At 37.5% G+C, this 18,132-nt stretch overlaps 1 long non-coding RNA gene across 1 annotated transcript in view; it reads left to right on the top strand.

The window, feature by feature from the left end:
- The first annotated feature begins 10,478 nt into the window (after window positions 1-10,478).
- LOC308194808 overlaps window positions 10,479-18,132 on the top strand; it is a 113,049-nt gene continuing 105,395 nt past the window's right edge. Inside the window, exon 1 of the long non-coding RNA XR_013950881.1 lies at window positions 10,479-11,632. This is a non-coding gene — a long non-coding RNA (uncharacterized lncRNA). The remainder of the gene's footprint in view (window positions 11,633-18,132) is intronic.

The raw sequence follows: 18,132 nt of genomic DNA, 5'->3' as shown, positions 1-18,132 counted from the left end.
TACTCCAGTGGCTGTGTGAATATCTCCTCTGTTTCTTTTTATTGTCTTACTGTCAAGAGTGCAATGCATCAAATTTGCCACCAAGTGAAGAATTCATGTTTTGTTCCAGCTGATTTTTCTTTTTCCTGTTTGTGGAGGGTCAATGTGTCTAAAAAATAATTGCAGGACTTTTTAAAATGGAGACTGATAAGTGAATTGCATTCGGGTGAGCAATTAATTTTCTGTGAAAATATGAACACAGGAACATCTTCTGACATTAACAAATAAGAGCAATAAATCCTTCTGTTTGCTCAAGATATGGTTAAAGCTGCTTCTATTGACAGTGATAGCTGTGTTATTACAGGATGTTTGTGACTTTGCTCTTCATGAGCTCCTTGAGTTGTATTCATTCCTCTGCTGTCATAAAAGTATATTTATATAACAAAAAACTACACTACCTGTGTCACTGTAATTGCCATGGTCAGATGCAGTGTAACATCCTGGCATTGAAAAGAGCTAGTAATTCTGTGAAAAACTTGAGAAGTCTCACTGTGAAGAAGGAACGGAGAATGGAATTTTGTGAATTTTCTTTTTAAATGTCAATAGAAACTACTCTTTGAATTGCGTGCCTAGAAAATTATGTATCAAGCCTCACAGTAATAATAATAATAATGATAAAAGTATGTCTAGCGTAAATATCTTCTCTAGATCTTACCCTTTACTAACGCTTGCAAATATCTAAGCCTTGCACGACAGAACCAATCAGGCTTTATTCTAACATGTTTCAGAGGCTCACAAAGGAAAAACAAACAAACAAACAAAAAAAAAAAAACCACAGAGGAAAGTGTGTTCTGTCTAGACCTTTCTATGGGTTGTTGATCTCTGTGTAGTTCCTGGGTCAAGCCTTCCACATGTAGCTAATCCTGCTCTGCGTGTATCGTTTGCTGTGTTCCTTTGATGGACTCTTCCAAAGTGGTAAGTGGTACTTCTGTGTTTTTGCTGTTGTTGTTTTAACAAGCAATGTATTTTATGGGTCTTCCATTAAAAGGGTGTATTTGGTTTGAAATTTAATTGAATAACTCTATACCCAATTACAGTTACACTTAAAGATGTGGCTGAAAAAGCTTGCTGTTATTGTGATTTATTAGTCACATGCTGTTGCAGTGCACTAAATAGCTGAACTTTTCAAGTAAACTGAAAAAAAAAAAAAAAAGTACTTCTTTTCAGGAAAGGGGGCTATTAGGAGACAACGTATGCATGAAAGGCAGCTCTCCTATAAACAAATGTCCACTATTACTGGCATGTTTTTTTCCATCTGAACAGAAAATCCTTCTATAGCAGAAAGCCTTTACAGATCAATTTAGCTGTGGAAATGGCTAAGCAAAACCATGTTACCCCTTCTTAGTCTATATCAATCAGCCAATTACATAAAGTAGCTCGCATCAATGGTCTAAATGCCAAATATTCAGTTAAAGATCAGAGCTTCAGATGGAGTATGCAGACATGATTGCATTTAATGCGCTGAATATGCATCTTTTCAGTTTGAAAGAGGCCTAGTTCAAATACCCGTAAGCACACTGGACCATGCAGAAGAAGTAGAAAATTACTTTTTCTTCCATGAGACATTTTCCAATAGTATTGCAGTTTCTGAGACCTATGAAGCCACCTGCTGGTCAGGTTTTTACAGTGACCTTGTCCATGCTATTCTCACCCTGTCAAAGTCTTGGAACAAGTTTTAAAAAGCCTTACATTTGTAAGTATTATTGGCTTACACAAGTAGCAAGACCATGAAGGACCTGGCCCATACAGCATTTCTGTAGTCCCTTCCAGCTGAAGGGTGAACTACATTAGAATACTTCTGAGGAACAAGGAGTTATGTTCAAGTTAATTTTTTCCCCAGCTAGTTCATGCCCTGCTGAGTTAGGTGGAAGTGATTCATAGGTTGCTAGTGGTGCATGACAGTAAAGTCAATTACACTGCTCAATGGTAAGATAAAAAAACGCAAAAAAAAGATGATGAAAGAGTTAATGGATTGCTTTTTAAGGGAGCACCTCTATACATTTTGCAAATGCTTCATCAAACATCACAATGAATTGGCTACATATGAACAAGTTGCGATAAAAGGCAGGGGACACAGGAGGTTGGCAGCATGCCTCACAAGAGCCTTCAGGTGTCTGAACTTCCATCATCACTTCCAAAGTTTCCATGCAGTGCTGTGACAGCTTATGTAAACCTTCCCATATCTTCAGAACTGACGTGGTAGTACTGACCGATTGCAAAAAGAAGCCTTCCCTTAGCTTTATTCCTCAACAGTTATATGTAAAACTAGCCCTTCAATGCTTTTGTAAAATATTCTAATATCTTAATATCTTTTTTCTTTTACAAAGTATCTATGTAAGTTTGAAGTGTGCAAATACACTGATTTGACATCATGTATGGGCCTTTTGTTTTCTTCTAGCGTAATTCATTAATCAATTCAAGATTAGTAGTTAGCCTGGAGAACAGACAACTCTTGCAGTACTCCAGTCAAACTTACTTTTTCTGATCAATGTAAAATTCACAGCAGTCTTTTAAAAGTAAAAATGTTAAAACAATAATTGACAGAATAAACAATAATAGAAATAAAATTCTCTGACTTTAAAACCATTTTTTATCGAGCAAATGAACTGATCAAATCAGTACTTACTAAGTTTATCAAGCAGCTGCTTCTAAAACAGATCAGACATTTTACTGCTAAAGCGCAGATTTCCTTGGCCATGTAAAAAAAGTATAAATGCAATAAAATGAAGTAGTTCCACTGAAATGCCACCACTGATGTCAGATGGATGTCTCAGGGTTCAGATGAAGGTATACATTACAAAGAATTCTCTCCCTGTCTTGGAAGAAGTTGAAAAAATGTCTGGTCATGTACCATTTTCTGCTGGCCTCTCTTCACTCCTTGTTTTTTCTCATAGTGCTTGGCCTCTGATTCTGAAAAGAAATTTTGTCGAACGGGCTGTTGCATGGGAAGTGTGTTTGAAGAGTATTTTTCTTTTTCTTTTTTTTTTTTTTTTTTTTTTCCCAGTTGCCAGTAGAATTTGCATTAATCTAACTAGTTCTTGACATCCTTGGGAAGTACCTATTGATGTTAGGCTGACGTTGCTGAAGCAAAGAGCCGCAGTGAGGTGGAAAGACCCAGGCTGGGCTGGGCTGTTGCCAGAAACAATACAGCCATATTACGGTGGCATTCTGTACAGATTAATTAGCTCTGTCGAGAAGCAAGTGCCACACTGTGCTAACACGGCTACCTTTGTTCTGCAACTTAAACTGACTCATTTAGTCCTGTCTTAGGTACCTTTAGATAAGCACGGTGTCTTTATCCTCAGAGTACATCGAGGCCAAATGACTCATTCTATAGTTCTATAATCATTTCTGGCAAGTTATGGTCAGTGTTAATCAGCAACATGAAGCAGATGCTCAGTGATGGTATCATCATGCTCTTACTTGTATCCACCTGCTCAGAGGAAAACAGCTGACCTAAAGTCAGCTCCCATCTCTGTCAGCGCACATATGGATCAGTGCTCTGAGCTGCTCGTTTCTCATCTAGAAGGTGTCCAACAGCAGAATAACTCTTTCTGTCTCAGGAGAGGTTAGCGAAGAGCAGGTTAAGTGCTAAACCACTAATTCAAAGGAGATCTCACTGGGCTGGATCCCTGATGACTGAAATACTGCAGGCTTGGGTATATACTTGTCAACTTGCATAATATATGGGGAATATTGATTCACTTTGTCCTTTCTTTGGTTTTCCTGTGCTGGTCTTTTTATTATCAGCAGTACTATTACAGCCATATAAATATTTGGCTTCAGAAGTAAGCTGATTTTGGACCCAAGCACTGTGGAAACCAAGGGGATGTAGGGGTTATGTAGTTGTCTCTGGTGCTTACCTGGTGAAGCTTCTTAAGCATGTCTGGACACGTACCAAGTCTGTGCATACGATCTTAATGTGAAGACCAAATCTGCAATGCTGTGCCAGAAAAGACCAGTAATGTCTGTGAAGGGGGAAAAGAGAGAGCACAAGACTTGGCCAGGCACAGTTAGACAGTGAATGCTGATGATAAAATGATAACTGCTAATTGGGTGTAATGAGATAAATGTCTGAGAAGATACCCTCACCAAACAAGTAAGTCAAGAGGCCAATCCTTGTTGGCAGGGAAGTTCTGAGTGTATTAATACTCATGTAAAACAGCCGTAGGGAAATGAATCATACAGCTGAAGGTTGCTTGAAAACGTCCTGTCACTGGGTGTGCTACTCTGAGGAAGCTTTGTGTGCAGCACAGTGAGCTAAATTAATTTCACGTTATTAAAGTGAGAGGAATTTTTTGAATAATCATCACTATATAATGACCTAGATGACAATGGGTAGGTTAAAAATAAGAAATGCATTTTTGCATTTCAGGGAAATGAGAGTACCCTTCCTCTGGGAATCAGGGAAAAATTGAATGTGAGGAAGAGAATTTCCAGCTTTAGATCTGATCATCCTTTCCTCTTGCAACCTTGCACTGTCATTAACACTTTTACAAAGGGATGTGAAGCGGTATCATTCAGATTTTGTAAGGTTCATGCTCTAATTTCTCTGGTGTGAGCATGCCCAGGTCAGCATAACAGAGATTCCAGTTCTGGGTTTAGAATTCTTTTTAATGTCCCCATTTTGGGGGAGAATATGTCACAGACACTGTCAAGAAGATTACAGCTTCATAGGTGACTGAAAAGTATTGCATGATGTAGAACTGGGTTCACTGGATTTCCATAACACTGTGCTTAGAGACATTATATTCTTATATAAACATTTGCAAGCAAAAGTGCTTATGAATTGGAAAATATAAATGACAGTTCTCGGTATATTGTTATCTCTGTCCTACTGAATGATACTGAGTTGTTTTCTCAGACAAATGACATTGGAAAGACTTTGAGAGAAAGGTGTGGGCAGGAGGAATATGCGGAGTTATGAGGAATCAAGATTTTGTTCTCTTGGCTTCTCAACTCTGTGTGCAGCCAGGGAAAGTGTGAGAGAGACAGGGAAAGAGTCTTTGTGCTCTTTCTTTCTAGTTGTTCAGTTTTTCCTGACAGTGCAGATGCTCTTCTGCATCTGTAGGCCGAGGGGATGAGAATGAAAGATGTGAATTTTCTGCTATAAATTATCAAATTGCAATTGCTGAGAATGTTATATTAGTAACATTTCATTACAGCATTTTTCAGATAAAAATATTTACAACTAATGTGGCTATCCAAGAGTAAGCTGTGTTTGTCACTTTTTGGCATTCTGTTCATGTGAATGGATATTCCACTTAAATGAGGCTCTGGACCTAAATATACAGATAAATATTCTTTGGACACTGGAATAATAGAGATTTTTTTTTTTTTTTTACTGTCACTCACTGAAAATTATCTTTATTTATTTCACAAGCTGAAGAATGAGGGAGCAGCTGTGACTCCATCTTTTGTGAAGTCTCCATTTGTACTGACGTCATATAATCTAGTAAATTTAGGAAAAATATTACCCAAAATAGCAACTAGAAATGACAGACTAGTATTTTTGAAGATTTTGGTGATTTTTGCCTTTGGCATTTTTTCTATAGGATTGGGAGGTAACCAGAATACGGAAAAAGGGACCTCTGATTGCTTAATTGAATAACATTCTAATAACTGCAGAACTCAACAATAATGAAAAATGGAGGATCAAAATGCTCCAAAAGGATTTACATCACTGAATGTGAAGAATCTGACCCAAAGCTTTTAAAATGTTTCCCTAATTAGTAAAAACACTGTTAAAAGTCTTCAAGCTGTAAATGTATACCTTTCTTTCTGAGCTATGCCCTTAGCTTTCACAGTAACATAAATAATTCCTCTTGTTGGATTTTTGCTGCGTTCCATTTTCTTTTTTTTTTTCCTTTTTATTTTTCCCCTCTTCTTTTCAGAAATGGCTGCTCATTCCCCACCCAGCCTTTGTTATTTATGGAGATTGATCATGTTTATTCCTTACACTTAGCTTAATGACACCAGCACACTTAACCTGTGAACCCAGGCTGTTTCAGCTGGATGGTAATTTTGCTGAAGCTGTCATTAAGGTGTCACACTAGATTGTGGGACAGCTAATCTGTACCACGCTGCTATAGCTGTTGAAGGCTGAGGGAGGGTCCTTGCTATGCCGTTTGCCACTCTTGGAAGAAAAGTGCCACTTAATAAGACATAGAAAGAGTTGTTCCATGGTTTCTCATTTCCTCATACTTCAATTTTATGTTGGGGAATGTTGATGTTACCCGATCACAATCTCTTAATTTTCAGTTTATGTGGTTGTGTCATGCCTTTGTCCAGACATGTCTAAAGTTTTTGTCCAGACCCACTTTAAACTGGGTAATTCCATCTAATCATTTATTTCCTACAAGCCCATTGAGTGCAGCTGCTCCTTAATGGCCTTCAGTTAATATGTCTGAAGTGTCATCCAGGGGAACTGTGTCCTTCAAGAGATGAATTTAAAATTCACAGGTACCTCAGGAAAAAGTCAAGCTCAGCAAGGTTCACATCTGATACCTTCAAGAACCTGTCACATCCTTGCCTGACTGGGAGCCCATGATGTAATTTATTTGACTAAAATAACTGAGAAAGCTCTTGAGAGAAATCTTTTCTCTCAGTCAGATTGTGAACAGGCTAAATTGAACCTAAAATATTTGACAATCCAATAGCTATATGGGTAATTATAACCTTAGCCTCAGTAACATTTATGCACTAACTTTAAAGGGGTCAGCTTTCACCCAATGTCTGCCAAAGACCTTTTCTAACATTGCATTTAGTCTGCTAACCCAAAACAGATCGTGGGAAAGGCATACTGTAATAATGTGTCTGTAGTTGATTTCCTCCAGAAAATAAATAGTTTTCCCTGAATCCATTCAGGGATTGCAGGGAAATGGGGTTGTTAGCAAAATGCATTATTAGCTGAAGTACTGTGTACAGTGACTGTGATAATACATGCTACAAGTTGTCATTTGTAATCCTCACTGTTTCAACTGACTGTCTGCTCCTGGCTCAGGTGTTGAAAGGGGGTAAGAAAAAAGAAATCACATGCTGTCTTGCTTTAACCTCAAAAGGACAGGATGCTGGCATCTAACAATTACGAGAGCTTGACTTCTTTTCTACAGTAAGCAATTTTTGCAAGTTCAAAAACTGCTAATGTGTGAGTGAAAAAATCCATACAGAATTCTAAAACGGCAAATAGTTGAAAGCCAATATGTCTTCAAGGAATATGAAGAAATGACATTTATCTACAAATACGTACTTCCCCAAATTAGCACTGCATGTTGAATTCTTAATATATATTAAGATATTTATCCTGAGTGGGGATTTTGATGTATAGATTTTAGAAAAGAAAGGTATCAGGAAAATAATGGTTCTCAACTGCTCTTCTCATTCTCTTTAAAAAGAGCTAGAAACGGTTGACCTGATAGGAGATCTAGCTAGCAAAACCCTTAGGAGAAATACTGAGATTGTCCCTCTTTACTTTCCTAGTCGCAGACTCATAGAGGTAAGGGTGACCTTCAGGACAGGAGATGGGGACAGTGTGAGCTTGGGTACTCTTCCATGCAAAAGCTAAGCCAGCCCCTAAACTATACAGGTATGTCTGTGCATGTCATAGATATGAAATGCAGTATTTTCCCTCAGTAAATTTATAAGAATAGATTAGGTATTATATAATAAGCACTTTTTTTTTTCAGTGCTGTTTACCAGTCTGTAGATAATCCCAAATCCAATTCATATCTTAGCTCTTTTATATAGTGCAGTGTAAACATATTAATCAAAATAAATGCATTTATGCTGCAAGGCTATGTTTTTAGCAGTGTATAACTTTGCTAAATTTAAAGTGTTTGGGCAAACATTTGTTATGCTGAATGTTTGACTCAGGAAATTATTTTTTTTTAATGTTTTGGCCATTTCTAAGTATGAAGTTAGGAAAAACACTGTTTCTTCTCTGCACCAGACAAAAAATAATCTCTGAATTTATTTGTTTGCTGAAAAGTTCAAGGGCTTTCAATCAATTTTATTATTCAGTTTAATTGTCATGGTAGTTGACAGATGTGTTTACCATCTGTGAAAAATCATCTTGTTTTTGCCAATTTCCAAGAATCTAGAAAGAATCTGATTTCTTACATGCTGAGTGAGGTCCAGGACAGTTGGTCAGTGGGGTGGTTTGAAGATTCCCCTTGGACCGAGCATACTTTAAGTTCAAGTAACTCCTGCATGGTGACTGGGTAGGTTCTGTGACATCCCTAAAGAAGAACAGAATGTTGGGGGGGGGGGGGGGGGGGGGCAGGGAGGGGTTGAGGGGGGAGGGTGTTGAAACAGACCTATTACAGCTATTTCTCTTTGCTCATCTGGGTCACAGTTCTGGTAGGCATAAGGTCTCACAGATTTGATTTTTACTTTTTTTTTCTTTCCTTTTTTTTTTCTTCCCTCAATCATTAAACAGTAAAGCGTAAGCAACATTGTTACTTCATCTTGTATTTGATAATGGTATTCATAGAGGGATGGAATTTCTGAAGCTAAATGCCTAATAATTTTGACAGGAAATTACACCAGGACCTATGAGCCCATCTGGTGCTTAGGCACCTACTGCACTTACTTCAAAAAACAGGTCTAAAATATTAAAGAAACAAGCTGCGGAGGAATAATTCTACATTCCGTGCGGCTAAGAATAGGGCAATTCCCACATACTTAATGGAGAACACAAGCAGAGATGGTCAGCGTCTGCCCATTGTTGTGCAAGCAAGAATGGGCACAGAAGCACAAGCAGCACTCCGAAGAAGCACCAGCATTCTTGTGCTTATTGTGTGAAGCAGATTTTTTAGAAACGAGCATGTGACCATGTCATGAAACACTGTGTGAACATGTAATTTAGAAAAATGCAATAAATTATCTTGTGTCACACTGTTTGACTGCACAGACTTTGCTTTTGCAGCTTTACAGCAGTGGTTTTTCGGGGCCTTTGTTTCTGTGTGAGTTTAATGCAAACAGTAAAATGTTCCACTTTTTTGATACATTGAAATATTACATACCACAATGTTTAATTTGTGTTAGTCATTTTTTTTTTTCCAGGAAAATCAAAGAATAAATGTTTTCATGATAACGCTTATTCATGTATTTCCTTTATGTTTAGGTCTTTATCAGTTTCCCAGAACTGAGCCTTCTCTGTAATTCTGAAAGCCTTTACAGGGTACAACAAATCTTTTTGTTACATAAGAAGTAGAGAACTTTTCAAAGATAAGAGTAAATAAGTCTTCAGGTTGTTCATGCTGATAAATCGCCGTGTTGGCCACAGTGTAAATAGAAGTACTTTGCAGGCCTTCTGAGTTTACAGACACAGCTCAGCAAAGTCTCTGCTAAGGAAAGGAGGGTACATGAAGTTCTTTGAAAAACTCTCTCTCTGAGTGAAAACTGCTAGCATCTTCACCAGCTTTGAACCTCACTGGCATCGCTGGAAGTGAAAGCACTTGTGGCCTATCAGGCTGTGATGAAAGGACTGTTATTTTCTGGTTTGATCCCAGGGTGCCAGAGACCACCTTGTTTCCACAGGTGGGCCCTCCAAACCGTGGTGTTACCCTATGCTCGTATGAATGTGCTCTGAGGCCTCATTCCCTGCCACTGAAGTCAATGAAAAGACAGGGACTGTAGTCCGGGTGACACACTCAGGGCAAGCTAGTAACCTTACCTTTGCATGGAACTGTAGAAACAAACAAACAAACAACAGATCTTTGAGGCTAAGCATTGATGTGGCACTTTGAGTGAAAATCTTGCAAAGGCTTCTTTTAAGTTTTTGTAATAGTGTTATTTATTTTTTTGTATTCTTAGACTGGAGCAGAAAATGTAGTCCCTTCTCAGCATTCAAAGCCTGATTCTGCCTCAGGATTTTCAGTTTCACAGTCTCACTATGGGAATTTTAGGTATAGGTACATTACAGATTTGCATACCTCATCATTTTAGAGCTTTTTCTCTAGTAACAGGGGAAAGGAAAAGCTAAGCCTGCCACCAGACCTAACTGAAATCTGGCATGAGTTTTAGTAAATGTGTCTTTGTTGTGCTGTCCTTCTAGTTTATGTAATATAGATCTGTATGCAGATAAGTAATATACCATATGTCATAGAATTGATATATACTAACTGCTATAGCGAAGTAGATGTATTTTAAGGTGTAGAAATAGTACTGCATGCAAACTGAGTCATCATAAATAAATAGTGCAACTGCAGCAATGCCATACCACTGCCTTAGCACCTCTTTGGCTTAGATGGACACAGATGTAAATTACTGTAGCAGTTAATTTATAGAGCATGACATATAGCAAGATGAAATACAGGCTATGGTTTTGAAATAAGTATGCTGATAAAACTAGTGAAACTGTGTGTCTGAGAACAGTTACAAATGTATTTTTTGGGAGGAAAAAAGCCTACAACCTGTACTTGCCAGGGATGGTAGTTTTTGTTTTATCAGTTAAAGATGGAAGTTTAGATGGTATGAACAGACAAGTGTAACTGGTCTGTACCTTTGTTTTCTCTCTGCTTCTGATCGTAGTGGTCATCTTAATAAATTAGTGTTGCTGTCTCTGTAGATAGGATTGCGGTGAGTCTTTGAGTCTCTGAATCAGCTAACTGAGTGACTAATTTGTGGGTTTAACAGTGCCAAGTTATAATTCACAGAAATTAGCTAAAATTAATGACCCAGCAGTATTCTTTGACTATAGCCTATTCTACTCAAGAATAAAAATGAAAACAGGAAGGTTATAATTTATCAAGTACATTTTCAACACTTTTAACAACATTGAAAAGAGTGTTCTCTCTCGTTGTTGCTCTTATGATGCCTTTTACTGCTAGGTTCAGATTTGCACATCAGCAAAACTTTGGACAGAATAAATTCTCTTTCTTCTGTTGACTTCACTGGAGTGGGTGAATTGCACATACTCGATATGTGTTTCCCTGACTCTGAGCAGGAAGTGGATTATACCAAAGCTATTGTTCTCTGTGAATACCGCCAGGTAAATAAGTAATTTGAGTGGCATTAATCATGCAGAAAGAATTCAGACTAACAGGGAAGTTATGCCTTAGGAAAGAGTAAAGAAACTTCCCCAGTACCTTAATGACTAGAGTTGAACAATCAGGGAAATAAATGTTAACCACATTTGGAAAGTACTGAGATCCAGTGCTCAGCGTCCACTCCTGCTGCCACCTTTACGGGTCAGATCAGCAGATTCCTAGATTCGTGTCAGTACATTGGGAACATGGCCAACTGAAGGTGACACAACAGTAAGGTGCTGTGTTACACCTGGCACAGGGTAAAAGCCTTGCTGGGAAGGAGTTTAAGAGAAAAATGCAAATTCCTCTTTCCACTGCATGGAGGATTGCGTATATATAAATATAGCACATTTTCTGTTACAGCAAAAGCAGAACCACAGATAAAGTACAAATAAAAGAAGAATGCTTTGCCTATATTGTATTCAGCTAACCCCTGCCCTTCTTACTAAATCAAGAGATTCACTTTTCTAGGTGCTGTGCAAAGGTAGAGGTGAATAACTGTCAGCTCTCAATAAAATGAGACTTCACAGACTAATTAGGAAATTGTATAGAACTAGACACAGGTAAGTGTGCTCTCTTCTCTTTCAGGTATTAAATGGATGGTTTGTGTTAATTGGGGAGAAAGGTGCTGAACAAAAGAAAAAATCTGATTTTGGTTTCATTAGTGCAAATATGGGCAAATTTTGGCAGCATCTATAGTCTTTGGCCTGGAAATAATCCTGAATGTATTCCTGATGCACACACATCCTGACCTCATTCCAGTCACAAACAGGAGGGTGCAGTGAACCTGTCTCCATGGAAAGAAAATCTGCTTGACTATGCCAGCATGGACCATGGTGCACTCAGTCTCTGTGGCCAGCTGAGGATATGGATCTCACAGGACTTTGCAATATATACCAATGCTCAGCATCAATAAGGACTCTTATTTTGTTGTTGTCAACTCTTCCTATTAGGGCAATGTGAGCTTAACAGTTTGCTGAGATTCTTCCAGTTATTAGAATTTAAATAGCAAGATTGATTGGATTGGAAGGACTCTCCTGCTGTGAAATTTCCTCTCTGTAAAACAATCTTAATTTTTTTTATTTTTTTGCTTTAACCACCTATGCCTTAGGTTCATCATGTAGAGCATGAATTCTAGAGGTGAAAACTAGAGGTGAGACATGAGACAAGGCAAAAAAAAAAAAAAAGACAAAAAAAAAAAAAAGACTTGATCCTCAGGTTGTACTGACTCCACAAACTCAGCTGGTCTAAATAAATGAAAAGCTCTGAACAAAAGACATTTTATACCAGGGGAAAATTTGCATTTATACAGCTTTTTATAATAACAAACATACTTTGTTTTCTCACAGGGACTCATTTTATGTCCTCCCTCAGATACTTGCTTTCATCAAAGCTACATTGTTTAGTACACCTTTACCTTTCCTGACAGTGGTGTACTCTGCTGTTGCGCTTCCTGCATTGTGTTAAACTGATGAATTAGATTGTGTTTCACTTTTTTGTTCTTTTACTTTTAAGTGATATCTGCTAATCCTTTCTGGTCTTGGATGTCACCTAGACACACTTTTGCTGTATGTTCTTGCTTTTGGTTTAGTTTGCAGCTCCTTCACTGCACAGTCTTGCTTTTCAAGTAAGGCAAGCACGACACCCACAACAGGTTACAACACTGTCCTGACTTGGGTTTTCTGCCTAATTTGGTTATGAGTTGGCTTTGCACCAACATGCATGGATCACATCACTCACTATCAGTGGGAGCTGTGCAATTCTGGATTCTTTCGCTCTGAACCTGGCAATTGATCAAGGAGATTTAAATAAGGTTCTCTCAGTAGCTATAGCCTTAGTTTGTAATTGTTTATGTCTACAACCTTAATGTCTTAATTAAACCTTCAGCACGTTATTCCGTCTTTTGTGGACTTGCTGTTTCATTAGCTCAGCTGTTAATTCGCCAGTATTTTACCCATCTTCTGCTTAATGTTAAATTTTATGTGATTTTCCCAGGTTAATTTCCTTCTTGAAGGCTACAATATCACCGAGTCTTTGAATTTATTGTTTTCCTGATGTTACTGGCTGGGTTTGTGGATTTTCCTTCTTTTTCTTTTCTGCATGTAGTGTACTAAACCTCAGTGGATTCTTTCTGATGACTTCATCAGCTCATAATACTATTACATGTTCAATATTTGCACATTTCTGGATTTCGTAGCATTTCGCAGCCTACCAATTGGACTGTTTCTAAGCAATTATTTCTGAATTGTTTCAAACCTCTGGAAAGCATTGTTTTAAGATATTAAAGTATATTACTACTTCTAAAGATACTTTTTGGCATAATAATTAGAGTAAAACTTTAACCAACAATGCAGCCTTGATATTACCTCCCCATGACTTGGATGCAAAACAAATGTCTGTAAACTCTCCTGTTATTTTACTTTAAAAGTTGGAAGTCTCCAATTTTTGCCATCCAGGTGCTCTTGCATTTGTCAGAAAACAATTTCTAATTGATTAATTTTTTGAGTCATTATCACTTTCCTAGAAACATACATTTCTACAGACATATGCATATATATCTATATAAGAACTAAACTAGAAGATAATTTTAACACTGAATAGTTGAACAAGAGCAAAGATTGCTTGGGAATAAAAGTTAGATTTATTCAGTTAATGGATTTTCTTCATTTATTCCATCATATTGATTTCATTCTGATAAATCTAAACACTTTCTAAGAATTAAGTGTTTCCATTCAATTGGAGATCATAAATAGTGTTCCTATAATTCAACATGGTATTTCTAGGCTGCCTTTTGAAGTTGGTCTTTGTAATATAATTGTATCTGCTGCAGGCCTTTTTTTTTTTCTTTCTAAAAATGAAAATAAAATTAATTCAATCTGCTTAGTTGAAAGTCTTGTATGCAGTTATTGGAACTTCTTGTGAAGTACTTCCTAACTTAGTATGAGGAAGAATTACAAAATAGTCTTGGAATTTTGATTCCCACTGTCACATTCTAAATGAAAAAAACTGTCTTGTGACTTGGTGCTTTGTGCAGTCTCTGAGGCAACAGAAATTGATGAGTTGAATGTTTTCAGTCAGACAAAATAATTTATTTGGCTTAGAATGGATATAGTCTTACATATCCTAAAAAATGGCTGTAACTATGTTCCTGTTGTAGCAAAAAGGGATTTTCGTTCATTACTTCATGTTTTAAAAGAATTTGGTGAACATTGCTCTGTTATTTTAAAGAAAATGTGTAGGTGCCTTCTTTTAGCAGATACTCTACTCAATGAGGTGAGGTGCATTTAAAAAAATGTTAAAGAACAGAGAATTTTAAAACGACTTAGACACAGATGTGTAGTTGTTTAGTTCTAAGCATTGGTACACTGCTTCTACTGTCATTAGCCAGCTCTATGGTGTATGGTGGAGATGGTCATTTTTCTGGTCCTTGTAGGTGTCCAAATCATGCCGTGGACTCTGATGAGTATGTGAATCTGCCACTCATAGTTTGTTTTTCATTACTGGGAACATCTGTCCTTTAGACGTAGGAATATATCTTTGGATCTAGCCATTAATATTTCATTTGAACTGCAGATTTGTTGGTATTATTCAACAAGAACATCTGGTCATTGCCTTATTGGATTATTGCTGGAAAAACTGTAGAAGACTGATTTTCAAGCATGCACTAAAAGAGTCAGAAATGAACAGAGTTACTAAGGTGCTAGAATCAATAAAAGAGAAACAAGGCAGTATAGAGTGGGAGAAGAGAAAGTTCGCATTCGAAGACTTTCAAGCATTAAGGTTAAAGCCTGTCATTCAGTGAAGGAGTTGTATAATATTAGACTCAGGTTAAAAAAGAACTGTCTTTATTTGCCTCAGGTCAAAACAAAAAGAGAACACCCTAGAATACAAATAATTTTTCCTTTATATACTGTGAAGTGGTCTAGAAATAGGAAATCCATTAATTCGGTTGTGCTTTGATTTCCACATTACACAGAAAGAATTCCCAGCACCATCAGTCACAGAAATGGAAAGGAAGGCTAGGGTTTACTGAGTTTCTAAAGCATGATTACTCAACTCTATGTCCAGATTACACATAAGCTTTCAGAAGTTTCACAAGTCTCCTTGCTGTAATTAAAACTTAGTAATATTTCTGTAGGAAGTTAACTAGGAGGACCAAGAGGACTGTAATTAAATGATCAGAAAAGCTTTGTTTAGCATATTTAAGAAATCAGGTATTAGTTAATACAAAATCAACAGGAAAGTCTGTGGGTAAAATTGAATTTGAGGCATAAAAAAAATGATATGAAAAACATAACTGCAATTTCTGTATATTTTTTTTCTGTAAATTTAATGTGTGTATAATTATTTTTCTGTAATGTAATTAGAGTTGCTGGTTAATAGCTGTGTTATTATGATTAGCCTGAATTCAAAGAATGGAAACACTAATATCATTGTGTGGAAAATACTGTGATTGTTTAAGCTACTCACTATTCACAAGTTTTGAAAGAGCAGATTTTCCCAGGAATGCTGTGTTTCAGAGTTTAAAAGCCTTTTGAAGCTGCTACTAAACTATGGAAACTGGTGATACTTCTGAGACCCTGAGCCCTAGAGTGAGGCTCAGTTGTACCTTCAGTCCAGATCAGGATGAGAAATAGACCTACACAAACCCTTCCATTAAACTTTTGGTTCATGGCTTCTGTAAAAGGAAAGTCGTGTGTCTGCTTCACAGAGACGTTGTGTGTGTGCTCTAACAGGTGTTTGACCTGAAAGATTCAGGGAAGATGAGAGTGTGACAGGTCAGCCTTTATACAGGAACTGTCTGTGCTGTACTTCAACCCACTGAGCTGTGCACCAGCTTCACTGAACTGCCAGCCAAGGCACCACAGCAAAGCAAGTACATAAAAATGAAGGTGCCTGCATTTGAATGCCTAAAGTATCTTAGTCCAGAACCCTACACCTTCCTGGTACCTAAGTAAACCTTGCTTTCAGTGGATATCAGACATCTAAATATGAGCTATCTCTATGAAGAGCTTTGGAGCTGGTAATTGCAGGCTGGAGTGGAGGTCCCTGGTCCCAGTCTGGAGAGGGGAAGCCAGGTGCCCAGGCTGAGCATCTTGCAACGTCTGCTGTCAGTGTGCATCATTAACCTGGAAGGTAAGACTGTGAACAGCATCAGCATAAGACAAGTTGTCTTGCAAGAGTGCCCAGTTTAGCATTTCTTTATCATAAAAGAAAGAGTGGTTTCTGTTTCATACACTCTTTAAATAAAGTGATTTGGTGAATGCAGTGAACCCACTGATGCATTGCTGCTTGGTGCGTCTGAACCAGGTGACTTCCCCAGGGAATCTGCTTTTTGCCTCCTTTTGGGTATAGGCACTGTTGGACCTAATTTATTACCTGTGAGGAGATTCTTCAATGATGACTTGTTTCATGGTTTCTCCAAGTTGGGACAGCTGTTTGTAAAGACAGAACTGCAGGGCCTAAATAACTTTCATGGCAAGTTCTCTGAGAATTTATCTAGCATATGTTTAGTTAGAGGGATTAATATTTTCTTCTTTTTAACTTGGTCCTAGGTACCAATATGTATAGATACATATATATTGTGTGCCTATTTGGAAAAATAAATATATAAGAAAACTCTAGTCTGTAAGCCTAAAGCAACAATTAGGTGTAAAATTGAGTTCTCTTCATGTTAGTTTGATGTGTTAGGATGAAATATAGTTGCCTAGTTTATTTGGGTTGCATTTTGTCCAATTATTGACAGCTTTCTCAGCAATTATTTTGTACTTCCTCTCCTTGAAAGTGTGTCTTTAATTTTGGAAAAGCTACATTTTACTTTGCTATCTGCAAACACAACGAAAACTTTTTTTTTTTTTTTGTGTATGTGATACACTATCAACATTTTTATGATGAATTATTATTTTCTTAGCCAGAAATAATGATGTTAACATCCTGAAAATTAAATTGCTTTTCCCAGTAGCTCAGGAAATTAAGGTAAAAGAGAAGCTTTGTTGACTGTATGTTCTCATAGGCTGGAAAGATCCTATCATAATATGCTAAGGAAAAAATCTGGAACACATTTGGCACAATTTTAGAGAATTAGAGTCAGGAAGTAGATAGCTCAATGGAGTTGAATAGAAGTGAAAGGAAGTAAAGAAAAATCTATTTGAGAGAGACTGTGGGTTTTCTACGGCTGCCAGATTAACCTGTCAAAGTAATTTGTTACCTATTATATATGGCACTTGGTTCAGATGTAGAACAGGGGATGTAAACAGGTTCAAAGGAGCAATGAGTTTGAATTCCACACCATGTCTGCTTTTCCTTCACAGTCAGGGGTGGACAAACTTTGATGAACATATGTGTACATGCACACACCATCCCCTCTCTCTCCCACCTCTCTCTACATGTGCATATAAAGCTTCTTTTCCTTCTTCAGCATCTCTCCCCATTTTCACATGACGTTTCTTTATCTATTTTCCAAAATACCAAATGCCTCAAAAGGGAATATTTCTGGCTAGGAAATACCAGAAATTTCATGTGACTACCCTGTCTGAAATATATCTTTGAGGAATAGATACATTCTTTTCTTCTGTCATTTGACATTCTACTATTTTCAAAGTCTTCTGAAGCAAAATTTAAATGGATACATCAATAGTTTTATCACTGAAAGTGAAAGATGTTTTGAACTTTCTTACTTGAGACTGCTGACTGACTGAATATTGCTGCTAGCTCAAAGACAAACAAAAGCACTGACTTTCTTGCTTACCTTCTGTCTTGCTGGGTCTGAGAGCATCCTGGCCTTAATTCAGAAGTTTGTGACCTTGTAGCAGAGGCCATATGTGTATGGATTGTCTCTGAGTGCAGAGCTTTGAATCCAGGACCCTAACTTCTTGCGTGACTTTTCCAGCACGAAGAAATTATGCAAAAAATGAGACCTATCTCTTGTCTCCTTCAGCCTTGTGTTGACTGTGTCTGGCAGTTAAGCTCTGTTGGGGGCATATTAGCCATTCCCAGAACATGCTTCCAGGACTGGATGCCTGTGGCAATCTAGGTGTGAAGAGACTGTGTGATTTGCAAACAG

This window comes from Anser brachyrhynchus, assembly GCF_964034855.1.
Source record: "Anser brachyrhynchus genome assembly, chromosome: 4".
NCBI classification, from domain to species: Eukaryota; Metazoa; Chordata; class Aves; order Anseriformes; family Anatidae; genus Anser; species Anser brachyrhynchus.
The sequence above is the reverse complement of the archived record's forward strand: the minus strand, read 5'-3'. Positions and strand labels throughout refer to the sequence as shown.